At 46.2% G+C, this 13,343-nt stretch overlaps 1 protein-coding gene across 13 annotated transcripts in view; it reads right to left on the bottom strand.

Moving 5' to 3' along the window:
- MINDY2 (MINDY lysine 48 deubiquitinase 2) overlaps window positions 1-13,343 on the bottom strand; it is a 107,359-nt gene that overhangs the window by 65,042 nt on the left and 28,974 nt on the right. The gene's annotated exons all lie outside the window — the stretch shown is intronic.

Genomic DNA, 13,343 nt, shown 5'->3' with positions numbered 1-13,343 from the left:
ATTTAAACAATATTTCTTTTTTTGGGGGGTGGGTGGGGGGGAGCACTGTCTGCTCCGAGCTGTAGAAGAGGTAGGAACAGTTGTGGAAGGGCTTTGGCTATATTAAACGTTCATTGGATTTTGGGAGGGAGGGGCATAGCCTCATCTCATTCCTTTGATGTTACAATATTTCGTACTTACTGAAGTCTAAGGGAGTTGCAGTTCCTCAGGAATTCTCAGAATTAGGCCTTCAGATTTTTCTAATACAATAAACCAAGCCATAAAATGATGTTACTGTGACAAATAAAATGATAATGTTCTTTACAGCTTTTATCTTCAATGCTATCAATGACACAGACTGAAAGTTAATTTAAAGAATAACTACCATTGTGATTAACTCTATGCTAATTATGGATATGTTCTGTAGGTCCATTACAATATAGAATATGCACTGGAAACTCAGTCCAGATTTGAATACGGGTAAACAAAATAGAAAAAATAATATTTCAGCAACGTGTCTGAACAGTGAAGTTTTCTATTATTGTTAAAAGTGAGTATTAAAAGTGGGACAGAAACTCTTGTTCACAAGTTATGTAAGACACTTACAATGCCAATGCCAAATACTTCCAAACAAAATAAGCAACCCTAGTAGTAGGTTCAGTTACATCAATTTCACTTAAATCTTCCTTTGCATTCAATATTTATGCTTTGTTCAAGAGGATACTACTTATTACTCCTCAACTTTTAGATTGCTTTGCTGAGCAAAATGGGACCACTTCTCTTTTAAAGCTTTCACTTTACTATCAGGCTATAGTTGATTGACATCAGAGCACTTTTGTCACTGGGAACTCAATACACTTAAACACTAACTAATTATTTTTAGTATTGGGTAGAGACTATAACAGGGGTAGGCAACCTATGGCGCGAGTGCCGAAAGCGGCACGCGAGCGGATTTTCAGTGGCACTCACACTGCCCGGGTCCTGGCCACCGGTCCGGGGAGCTCTGCATTTTAATTTAATTTTAAATGAAACTTCTTAAACATTTTAAAAACCTTATTTACTTTACATACAACAATAGTTTAGTTATATATTACAGACTTATAGAAAGAGACCTTCTAAAAATGTTAAAATGTATTACTGGCACGCGAAACTTTAAATTAGAGTGAATAAATGAAGACTCGGCGCACCACTTCTGAAAGGTTGCCGACCCCTGGACTATAACAAAACCAAGCCATCTCACTTGAGAATTGGATTTCTTTAGCTGGGAGTGGACAAAAGTACACAGGACTAGGAATCCGATGTTTTTAAAGGGAGGGGTGGCCAAACTGTGGCTCACCGCATGTGTCTCTTTCACAGTTAAAGTGCAGCTCCTGGAGCTCCCTCCCCCCCCCCAATTCTCCCACCTACCAGTCTAGGGGCTTCTGCCCAGCAGTGGGGAGGGGAGGGTGTGTCTTGGGTCTTCTGCCTCACAGGAGGTGCTTGCCAGGACTTGGGGAACAAGGCTGAAGCCCCATGCCCTGGCTGGCATGCCCCGGCTCTCGAACTTCTGAAGACTGTCGTATGCGGCTCGGAGGGTCTGTAAGTTTGGCCATCTCTGTTTTAAAGAAACAATCTTACACTTCCCATTCCTTTAACAGGTGGGGAGGAACTAGTCACTCCACACACTTCAGATCATATATCAAAGGAAAGAGTTCCTTGATGCACAGGAAAGAGAAAACCTACTTTGTAAATAGAACTGGAATAAGACAAGTCATCAAGAAAAAGAACAGTTACTTACTTTACAGTAACTGTTGTTCAAGATGTAGTCAGTGTGAATCTCACTATAGATGTGCAGGCAACTCGTGCACGTGAGATCGGAATCTTTTGAATACCTATGTCCATTGGAGCTGCATGTGCTCTTATGCAAGAGCACACAGGGTGGAGGAGCCGCAAATCTCCCTCAATTCAAAGCCCATTTCATCTGCAGACTCTAAAAAGCAAGAATGGAGGGCAGGCTGTGGGTTCCGCACTGACCACATCATATTGAAGAACCACAGTTATTGTTGGGTAAGTAAAAGACAGACAGTTACCTTTTCTGTAACTGGTGTTCTTCGAGATGTGTTGCTCATGTCCATGCCACAATAGGTGTCATGCTCACCACGTGCACCGGTGCCAGAAGTTTTTCCCCTAGCAGTACCCATAGGGGAGCGCCCCTAGCGACCCCTGGAGTGGCGCCTCTATGGAGCAGTATAAGGGGTGCAGCGCGCGCTCCCCCCACCCTCAGTTCCTTCTTGCCGGACAACTCCGACAGAGGGGAAGGAGGGCGGGATGTGGAATGGACATGAGCAACACATCTCAAAGAACACCAGTTACGGAAAAGGTAACTGTCTTTTCTTCGAGTGATTGCTCATGTGCATTCCACAACAGGTGATTCCAAACTATATCTGTTGGAGGTGGGTAGGAGTTCACAAATTCTCGGGATGGAGCACAGCCATGCCGAACCCAGCGTCCTCCCTGGTTTGGGTGATGATCGCATAATGTGAGATGAACGTGTGAACTGAAGACCATGTGGCAGCCCTACAAATGTCCTGAATGGGGACATGGGCTAAAAAGGCAGCCGACGAGGCTTGTGCCCTAGTCGAGTGAGCCCTCACAAATCGGCGGTGGGGGGACTCCTGCCATGTCATAACAGGTACAAATACACGAGGTGATCCAGTTGGAGAGCCGCTGAGTGGAGATCGGCCATCCTCTCCTGTGTTCGGCCAATGCGATCAACAGCTGCAAGGACTTCCTGAATGGCTTCGTACATTCCAGGTAAAAGGCCAGAGCACATCTCACATCCAGCATGTGGAGACAGCGCTCCTCGTTGGATGCATGGGGTTTGGGACAGAGCACCGGCAGGAAGATGTCCTGACCCATGTGGAAAGTAGAGACCACCTTGGGGAGGAATGAAGGACATGGTCGGAGCTGGACCTTATCCTTATGGAACACCGTGTACGGGGGTTCAGAGGTCAGGGCTCTGAGCTCCGAGACCCTTCTAGCTGACGTGATTGCCACCAGGAAGGCTACCAGACATGAGAGGTGCGACCAGGAGCATGTAGCTAGTGGCTCAAACAGGGGAACCGTCAACCGGGCCAGCACCAAGTTCAGGTCCCTCTGCGGGACTGGGGGCTGAACATATGGGAAAAGACAATCCAATCCCTTAAGGAATCTGCCAGACATAGCATGGAAGAATACCGTGTGGCCCTGCACCGGTGGGTGGAAGGCTGATATGGCCGCCAAGTGCACCTTGACGAATGAGGGCCCTAAGCCCTGGGCTCTAACGTGAAGGAGGTAGTCTAAAATGAGCTGGATCAGAGCAGCCCCGGGCGAAACACTCCGATCAGCTGCCCACTGGGAAAACTGAGACCACTTCGCCAGGTAGGCCCAACGTATGGAGGGCCATCTGCTTTCCAGGAGGACACGCTGACCCCCTTCCAAGCACGTCCTTTCCTCCAGGCCTAACCATTGAACAGCTATGCTGTGAGGTGGCGTGCCGCTAGGCTTGGGTGGAAGTGGAGGCCCTGGTCCTGGGAGAGCAGGTCCGGGTGGGATGGCAATGGCCACGGCGGGGCGACTACCAGGCTCGTGAGAGTCCCATACTAATGTTGCCTGGGCCATGCTGGAGCAATCAGGGGGACCCGGGCCCTGTCAGTTTCTATCTTTTCCAAGACGTTGCCGATCAGTGGGATCAAGGGGAAGGCATAGAGAAGCTGGCCCAACCAGGATAGGAGGAAAGCATTGGAGATGGCGCCCGCGCCCAACCCCTCCCGCAGCAGAAGTGGGGACACGGGCAGTTCTGCCGTGTTGCGAACAGGTCCCCCGGGGAGTGCCCCACTTTTGGAAAATCCTGTGCACCACCTCTGGGTGTAGTGACCACTTGTGCTGAGAGGAGAAGTCTCGGCTCAGGTGATCCGCCCGCGAGTTCTGGGTGCCGGGTAAGTGGTGGACTTGTAGGCAAATATCGTGGGCTATACAGAAGTCCCACAGCCTGAGGGCTTCCTGGCAGAGGAGAGGGCCCTGCCTTGCCTGTTGATGTAGAACATAGAGGCCGTGTTGTCCATGAGAACCCTGACCACTCTGCCCTCCAGGTACGAGCGGAAGACCACGCATGCCAGACGGACTGCCCTGAGCTCCTTGACATTTATATGCAGGGCAATACCCTGCAGGGACCACAGACCTTGGGTCTGAACGTTCCCCACATGGGCTCCCCACCCCAGGTCCAACGTGTCGGACACCAGCTCCACTGATGGGGGCCTGCCCCTGAATGAGACCCCATGGAGCATATTCCCTGGGGAGGAGCAACATTGAAGGGAGGTGATCACCGGTTCAGGCACAGTGAAGACTTTGCCCATACTGGGAGAACACTGGGGCCAACCAGAGCTGAAGGGGACACATCCTGAGTCTGGCGTGGCGAACCACACATGTGTATGCCGACATGTGACCCAGGAGCTGGAGGCATGCTCTGGCTGTGGTCATGGGAAACCCAGTGACTGTGCTGATGAGCTCCCTTAGGGTCTCGAACCTGCCCAGCGGGAGGGAGGTCCTAGCCAATGTCACGTCCAGGACTGCCCCAATAAACTCTATGTGCTGCACCGGGACGAACGTGGACTTGGTGTCGTTTACCAACAGGCCCAGAGTGCTGCATGTGGACAGGAGAAATGATACGTGAACCCGCACCTGCAATCTGGAGCTGCCCTTGACCAGCCAGTCATCGAAATGGGGAAGATCTGAACCCCACAAAGTCTGAGGTAGGCTGCTATCACAGACATGCACTTTATGAATACCCAGGGAGCAGTGGACATGCCAAACAGGAGGACCATAAATTGGTAGTGTTCCTGTGAAACGGAGGAAATGTCTGTGCCCCTCGAATATATGAATGTGGAAGTACACATCCTGCAGATTCAGGGCTACGTACCAGTCCCCAGCATCCAGGAAGGGGATGATGGAGGCCAGAGAGACCATGTGAAACTTGAGCTTTACCATGTACTGGTTCAGGCCTCACAGGTCCAGTATGGGCCAGAGCCCTCCTTTGGCCTTCGGGATAAGGAAGCAGCAAGAGTAGAACCCCTTGTATCTGAACTCCACTGGCACCACTTCCACCACTCCTAGGCCAAGGAGCCGCCACACCTCCTGCTTGAGCAGGGCCTCGTGACAGGGGTCCCTCAGGAGGAACAGGGACGGAGGATGGATGGGTGGGGTAGAGGTAAACTGTAGGGTGTAGCCCCCAGAGACGGTATTGAGGACCCATTGGTGCAAGGTCAGCCGCGACCACTCCGGGAGAAAAGCACACAACCAGTTGGAGAAGGGAAGCTTTATTGCAGGTGGATCCCTAGTGTGAACTGGTAAGTTGCCCCCGGGCGTCCCGTCAAAACTGATGTTTTCCCGCTTGTTTGTCCTTGGAAGCCCCAGGTTGGGGGCAAACTGGGACTGCCTCTGTGGGCGTTTCTTATAGTCCATTGACTTTTTATAAAGGGGGCTCATATTTAGAGTGGGTGGCCTGGGTCGGAGCCTGCTGCGGCTTAAACTTGGTCCTGGCCGGGACATAGAGGCCAAGGGTCTTAAGCGTTGTGCAGGAATTTTTCAGGCCGTGCAATTTTATGTCCGTCTATTCCGCAAACAGAGCCTTGCCATCGAACGGAAGGTCTTGTAAGGAGTTCTGTGCCTCGCTGGACAGCCCAGATAGCACGAGCCATGATGCCCTCCTCATTGAGGCTGTGGAGGCCTTAGACCTTGCAGCCATATCTGCGGCATCTGACGCTGCCTGAAGGGTTGCCCTTGCAGATGCTGTACCCTCCTCCACCAGAGCCTTGAACTCCTTCTTGTCACACTCTTGGAGAGAGTCCTTGAATTTAGACAGAGCCGCACAAATTGAACTTGTACCTCCCCAGGAGGACTTGGTGGTTCACCACCCTTAACTGGAAACTCAAGGAAGAATAAACTTCTCTCCCGAATAGGTCCAGTCTCCTTGAGTCTTTATTTTTCCGAGTAGGGGCTGGTTGGCCCTGCCTCTCCCTGTGGTTGACCAATTCGACCACCAGGGAGTTGGGGGCAAGGTGGGTGTACAGGTATTCATGCCCCTTGGTGGGCATGAAGTACTTCCGTTCCGCTCTCTTAGCGATTGGGGGCAAGGAAGCCAGGGTTTGCCACAAGGCCTTCGAAATCTTTGCCACCCCTTCATGGAGAGGGAGGGCCACCCTGCCCAGTGCCCAAGAGGACGTTGAAGAAAGAGTCCGAGGGTTCCTCCACCTCCTTGTCTTGAAGCCACCCTTTTCAACCATCCCTGGTGGGCCTTAGAGTCCTTCTGCGGAATAGGTGGAGGAGGGGCTATAATCGCCTCATCAGGGGAGGATGAGGATGGGGGTGCAGTACTCTGTGTACCCACTGGTGCTGGAGGTCCCACTACTTGGTCGCCCTCTGGGTGATGAACACCCCACCATCTCCTTCCTGGGAAGCTGAGATAGGGAGACCGATGGTCTCTCCGAGGCTCCGGCCACCGAGCAAGCCACCACCAGGGGCTGCATCAAGGGCCACAGGGCCCATTGGTACCACTGTGCTGGCCAAGGAGCCTGATGCCACCGCACCTGCTGTGTCACCAGTGGAGCAGGCTGTTAAGCCTGACTAAGCCTGTCCCATTGACTGACAACTACGAAAGGAGGCCGGGCGTACGACTTGCTGCTGTCCCAGGACTGGGAGGAGCGGTGACATTGGAAACTGTGCCGACCACGAGACCGTGATCCTGGAGTAGAGGAGTGGAAATACCGCCGGTAGCAGCTGCTCTGCGATCGGCTCCAAATGGGCAGATCTGCGACAGTGAGGTGCTGGCAATCGACACCAGGGACTGTGGGAGCAGTGCCGTGGTGGTGTCCTGGAGTGAGACGAAGAACGGGAACAGCGTCAATGCCTGTACCACAATGGGCTACGGTAGCCTCTCGGAGATGAGGACCTCCAATACCGTCTATCCCGCTCTTGACGGGGCACGCTCTCCTCGCAAGGTCTACGGTCCCTCGAGGTGGAGCAGTGCCTGGAACCCCTGCCAGTCAGTACCCAGCCAGACAACCTGGTGGGGGTTGACAGGGACCGGCGCGGACTACACACGGGGCAGTCGCTGAGCGACGAACGGCATCAGGAACATTCCCTAGACCGTCAACGGCGGTGACGGCAGAGATCCAAGTGGTGGCTTGCCTCTGGACCGGGGAGCCAATGGTGGCGGTACTCCTGGTACCAGCACAGATATAACATCCCGGGCTGCTTGGTGCACTGGTCGGGGTCAATGCCAACTCCATCAGAATGGCTCAGAGCCAAATGTCCCTTTCCTTCTTGGTTTGAGGCTTGAAGGATCTGCAAATCTTGCAGTGATCGCTGAGGTGGGTTTCCTCCAGACAGCGTAAACAGTCCGTGTGCCGATCACTCACTGGCATCAGCCGCCTGCAAGTGTCGCACGACTTAAAACTTGGGGCATGCCCCGACCCAGGCACACTAAACTGACCTACTTTAAGTATAGGTATTACTAACTATGAACGAACAAGAGTTCAAGAGGGAAGCTGCAGCCAAGCTGGAGCAGAGCAGTTCCGATGCACCTTCACTGGCGGCAGGAAGAAACTGAGGGTGGGGGGAAGTGCGCAGCACCCCTTATTCCGTGCCATAGAGGCACCACCCCAGGAGTACCCTACGGGTACTGCTAGGGGGAAAACTTCTGGGACCATTGCATGTGGTGAGCACGCACACCTATTGTGGAATGCACATGAACAATCTCTCAAAGAATCATTCTTCTTTTTTTTAGTATGCGTCAGTGTGGATCCCATAACAGATGACTGGCAAGCATCTTCAGGATGGTGGGAATGAGACGCTTCAATTGCATCAGTTGAATAGTGACTGGAGTACCACTCTTGCAAATCTGGCCTCTTATTAGTCCAATGCGTAATGTTGGACAAACATGAATGGCTGCTCCACCTAGCAGCCTTGCAGTTTTCAGATATCAGCACATTTCAGAAACAGGCCAAAGATGCCACTTGGGTTCTGATTGCATGACCCTTAATAGTCAGACAGAGAAGTACATCAGCCAGTGGGTAGCACAGTGAGATATGGGTTACCCATTTGAAAGTCTGATGAAACGCCTTGACCATTGGAGCAGCCAACTATAGATATGGGGACAATCTAAAAGATGTTGTCCTGTTGATGCAATATTGAAGAGCTCTGGATACGTCTAGGGTATGGATCGTCTTCTCCCCTTGTGTGGAATGTGGCTTTGGAAGACACGGGCAAACTGAAATCAGAAAATGCCTTGGGAATTAATTTTTTGCACAAGGTCTCAGTACTACTGGCTTTATGAAACAAGATGAAAGAAGTTTCCACTGAGTGCCTGAAACTTGCTCACTCTTCTGGCTAAGGTAATGGTCACCATAAAGACAGCTTTGAGTGGCAGATGGAGTCCTAAAGGTTTAGGAGGACAATGTTGAAGCACCATGCTGGAGCAGGTTCTCTAATCAGTGGGTAAAGGCATCAGACAATCACAAGAAGGACAGGGTTTAAACCCAGTTTGATTCTAGTACACCACTACAAACAGTCAGTGTGAAGCATTTCACCCCACTGTATAAGGAGGTATGCAGGAGGATCTTCCCCTTCTTGACCTTTTCCTTTTTGGGGAGAGGAGAATGCCCATTTAAACGAATTTTTAATAGAAATATCAAAATAAAGAAAGTGAAGAGAGATTTCTTGAGAAATGAAGAGTTTTGAAGCCTAGAAAAAAAAGAAACGGGTCAAATACAGTCCAAGCTCCACCTTGCTGCCATGGGAGGTGAGAAGGAACTTAAGGAGGGTTGCAGCCACTCCACACGAAAGCACAAAGAGGCAGAGGAAGCATGCACAGCCCTGAAGGAGGCTACTATTCAAGCGATTATGAGCTTTCACATGAGCCATGTGCAAACCTACAGTGCAGTCCAGAGATATGAGACGCATACTTATAAAACTACAAATTCTTCAGTAAAATGTGGCATCTCATCCTTTTTTATTTGCTTTTTAAAAGAACCACACACTGAGAACAAGAGAAATGCAAAATATAGTACTTGCTGTCATTAGGTTGACAAGCAGCAGATAGTTTCAATTAATTAAATCCTCCCAATATATTCCCAAACAACAATAAAAATCTATGTAGTCTCATCTTAACTCTATTTTAACATATTAATTATGTAAGAGTAAAAACACATTACAAAGATGCTGTAACCACCACAAAAACAGATATTACACACCCAAAAAATGCAGAGATAAGGGTTACATTAAAAAGAAATTCAAATCAGTTCAAGTAAGGAAATGTACAGTAAAGACACCCAGACAATCTTTTCTCTACACTGTAGTGACACCATACAGTAACCACACAATTATGATTAGTGCATAATTGTGTTTCCAGTTTATATTAAACTGATTTTTTATAACAATATATATTTTCTCTCAAGGCATAATGCATTCCTCGAAATACAATACCTCACCAGAGCACTATGAAATATTTGCTGAGAAAGTGGATGAAACAACTAGGTCGCCATAAGAATGGAGTCTGCTACTCCACAAAGTGAGCGCTACTAAGATTAGAAAATACTGGATAAATATGACTATTTATATATTTATAAAGCAATGTGGCATGGAAGTTAAAATATACCTACACTAGCCTCTTTAATGATGTAAAGGAACATACCAAACAAAAATATTGTATGACAATTACATGTAAACTCATCCAGTTGGGTAAAGGGAGGCCAGAGAGGCTGCACTTTAAATGGGTAGCTAATTTTCTTCAACCTTATTCCAGTACACTGCATCTATCTCTATACAATATTTTTCCAATAACTTCTAAATCACAAGATTTCTTGTAACCATTGATAACTTAGCACTCACTTGGACACATGAAACATTATATGTCAGTTACTCCAATCAAAGTTTATAACACAAAATAAATCATTTTGGATAATTTTGAAAGACTATGCTCCATGTCAATTTCAGTTTCCACAATACCACTCCACTTGCTGTTTCCAGCACAACAAATACAAGAAGTATGTGTATATCCTCCCAAACCAAATAAGGAGATCCAGTAATAAAACATTAATAGTTCCATTTCAAACTCTAATCATTTACTCCCAATGAAATCCCCCCACCTCTCCTTTAAAAATGTTATGCACAGGGAATAAGCTATGAACACATGTAGATGGAGCTGAAAAAATTCACTCACTGGAGGCAAGTAGGAAGCTTTGCATGCTACTTGGGGGCATATGTTAGCAGTTTCTACAAAAAGTAAGCTTTTAATTAAAAAAAAAAACCCTTTGTTTCTGTTCTTTATGGTACTAGAGTAAATATTCCAAAATGCAAACCAACTCAGCATTGTCTTCCCTAATCTGCAGTCAGTTCCAGTGCCTTTGCACAGCATTACCAAGCACCAGCAGAGTATTTAGACTCTGGTCTGTTTCACTGCTTCTATTCAGAACCTGTGGGAAGCAATAAAACTCCGGAATCATATCAAATTTACACGGATGTAGAGAAAGCAATAAAGCATAGAAGCAGGCACTTCACAGAGGAGACAGACTCAAAAAGTGGTCTAGAGGTAGATAAAGGAGGACACTTCTTCACACCACCCTACCCAGCATCCAAGAAGCTCTAGGTGAGAAGTCGAACAGTGGAGACCTGATGCCCACACCCCACAGGAGCGGGGAAGCTGAGGAGAGGAGTACAGTAACAAAAGCTTCTGTCTGTCGCAGCAGCCAGGAGGCTCTGGGATGGGTAGGAAAGACATAAGCATTGCCTTACCAGATCATTGGTCAATCTAATCTTGTATCCTATCTCCAACAGTAGCCAATACCTGCTGCTTCAGAGGAACATGCAAGAAATACTGCAGTAAACAGTCATGGAATAGCCTACTCATAGGGAAAGTTTCTTCCACTGTAATTCTAGATGTTTCCATTATCAATATATCATGAATGTCAACCTTTTTCCGAACTCTGCAAAGCTCTTGGTCTCATTGTGGCAATCAGTTCCACAGGCTAATTGTGTGTTTTATGAAAAACTGTTTCCTTATTAGTTTGAAATGTGTTGCTAATTCGTTCATTAAAGGTCCACTTTCCTTATATTAGGAGAAAAGTGGAACAGAAGTACCCAACCTATCTTCTCTATATACTGTTCATTATTTTGTGTATCATGTTTTCTACTGGAAAGAAACAGCACAGATCCCCTTCATCTTTTATACCCAATGCTGATTAGTAGGTGCATCTTGTAAATTTATCAAGGTCTGTAATAAGAAATATTTCTGCATCATCTCAATGTTTTGTCCTGATCGTTTAAGGCAATACAAGTGATTAAAATAATGTTTTAAGATTTTAAAGTCTTAGTTCCTTGAGAAGAAGCAATTTAACAACTGTAGCAACACAAAGGCTCATCATTTTTGTGCACTGTAGCAAGGTCTGCATGGCACGTTAGTGCACCTCTTCTTGAAAAGTCAGGCACCTCTCCCTGAAAAGTCAGGAGCAATAATCAGTTTCCTTAGTTTTAGGATTCTTAATTTATTTTCCCAAACACTTTTAATCTAAAGGATTTCTTTTCAAGATATGAAGTGAAATTTGTTTGTGAATGATGCTGCATTAACAGCACTAGAAACTGAAGTCCCTGACTAATCTAATCTATGTAGCTTGTCTGATTTGTAGAAGTGCAATCTCTAGTGCACTGCCATGCATTTTTTCTGACTAACATGTCAATACAGGAATAAAGACCCTAAATGTCAAATTATGCCTTAGCTTGTGCAAGCCCTTTGTCTCCAAATTGTGACTTCAGTTATATCTGTGTAATGCTCAGCTTATTAGTGGGGATGACGTATGAACCAAGGAACATCCACCTTGACTTCAGATACCAAGTTGAAATTGTGAACTCATGTTCCTAGACATTTGCCTTCCAACCACCCACAAGTGACTCAAGACACCTTTTAAAGAAAAACGGCTTACATCAGTCACTGTTGGCACTTACATAAGCTCGTACACAAGCTTTCATGATGTCACTTTGCCTTTTTAGTATTTAAAATGGAGCGAGAAAACTCAGTTAGGTATACATTTATAACAAATAACCTATAAGATTACAACAAAACAAAACATAAAAGAAAAATCTTTCTTTCCACTCCTCTCCCATTTCATTTACTTTGTGGTCAGAGTCACAGTTTTATTGATGGTACACATCTTTCTCCAGATCCTGCAAGAGGATGTTTATCAGTATCACAAGCATCAAATCTCAAAGTGAAAATGATTCAGACAGAAGTGTGCTGTGAAACAAAAGTGAGGAATGAGCTGAGCATCCTGGGTGGTGTTGCTATCAGTCACTTCTTGAACATCAACAGGAAGCAGAAAAAGTTGCACATTTTAAAAAGGACTTTACAAAATTCAGAATGCATTATTGGTACTATATCAAAGAATATATTTTCAAAAACTTCATGCAGTTCATGTCCTTTTAATTTGGGTATGTATAGCGATTTTTGGTTTTAATAAGAAAATTACTATTTGCATGCACCCCAATTGCCTCTACAGGGCAGTTTTTTAAAAAATTAATGTTTATAGTGACTCATCCCAAAAGGCTCCCAAAGCTCTTTTCAAAACATATATGTAGGATCACACACCTCGGATTAAATGCGGCAGTCACTCTATACTAGCAGTACCCACAACAGATTTGTTATTAAAAATACATATATGGGAGAGACACCTTTACCTCAGTTATATTTAAAAATGGAATAAGTATATTACTGTTACTAGATCAACTACTATATCCTCAATTCAAGGAAGAAGAAATAGCTATAAAACACTTCCAAGAATTCTTAAGACTTTCTGTACTACTTCTGTGATCTGGTTACAGCAGCATCTACAGATAAATTTGAAGTGATTAAATTTTCTATTCCTATCTGAATAGGGTAGGCTAATCTGAAAAGCATGGTTTTCAGTTATCACAGATTTCAGAATAAGTACCTACTACCAGTACTCCAGGGACATCTGAACTGAAAATATGAACTACTTTAAAATAAGTACAATGGAGTCTGTCATTATACTTGCTGCAGAGAAAGAAACTCATTTTGCCATGGCTGATATAACAGCATGCAAAGACATTTTATTTTCTTTGCTAGCAGAGAGGGAAAGATTTAGAAGTCAGATTGAACACTAAGCCCAAGGCCAATCTGTTATAAACAAGAAAAAACTGTTGTCTCTTCTCAAGAAAGTGATTCGTATAGCAATAACTAATCTTCTCTACTTTAGGAGAGACTGTAAAACTAAATTTGATACTAAATAAATAAGAACAAAGGCTCTATTTTCCATACATTGGTGGATTTTACAAATTCT

This window comes from Chrysemys picta, chromosome 10 (assembly GCF_011386835.1).
Source record: "Chrysemys picta bellii isolate R12L10 chromosome 10, ASM1138683v2, whole genome shotgun sequence".
Lineage (NCBI taxonomy): Eukaryota > Metazoa > Chordata > Testudines > Emydidae > Chrysemys > Chrysemys picta.
This window is presented reverse-complemented; position numbering and strand designations above follow the sequence as displayed.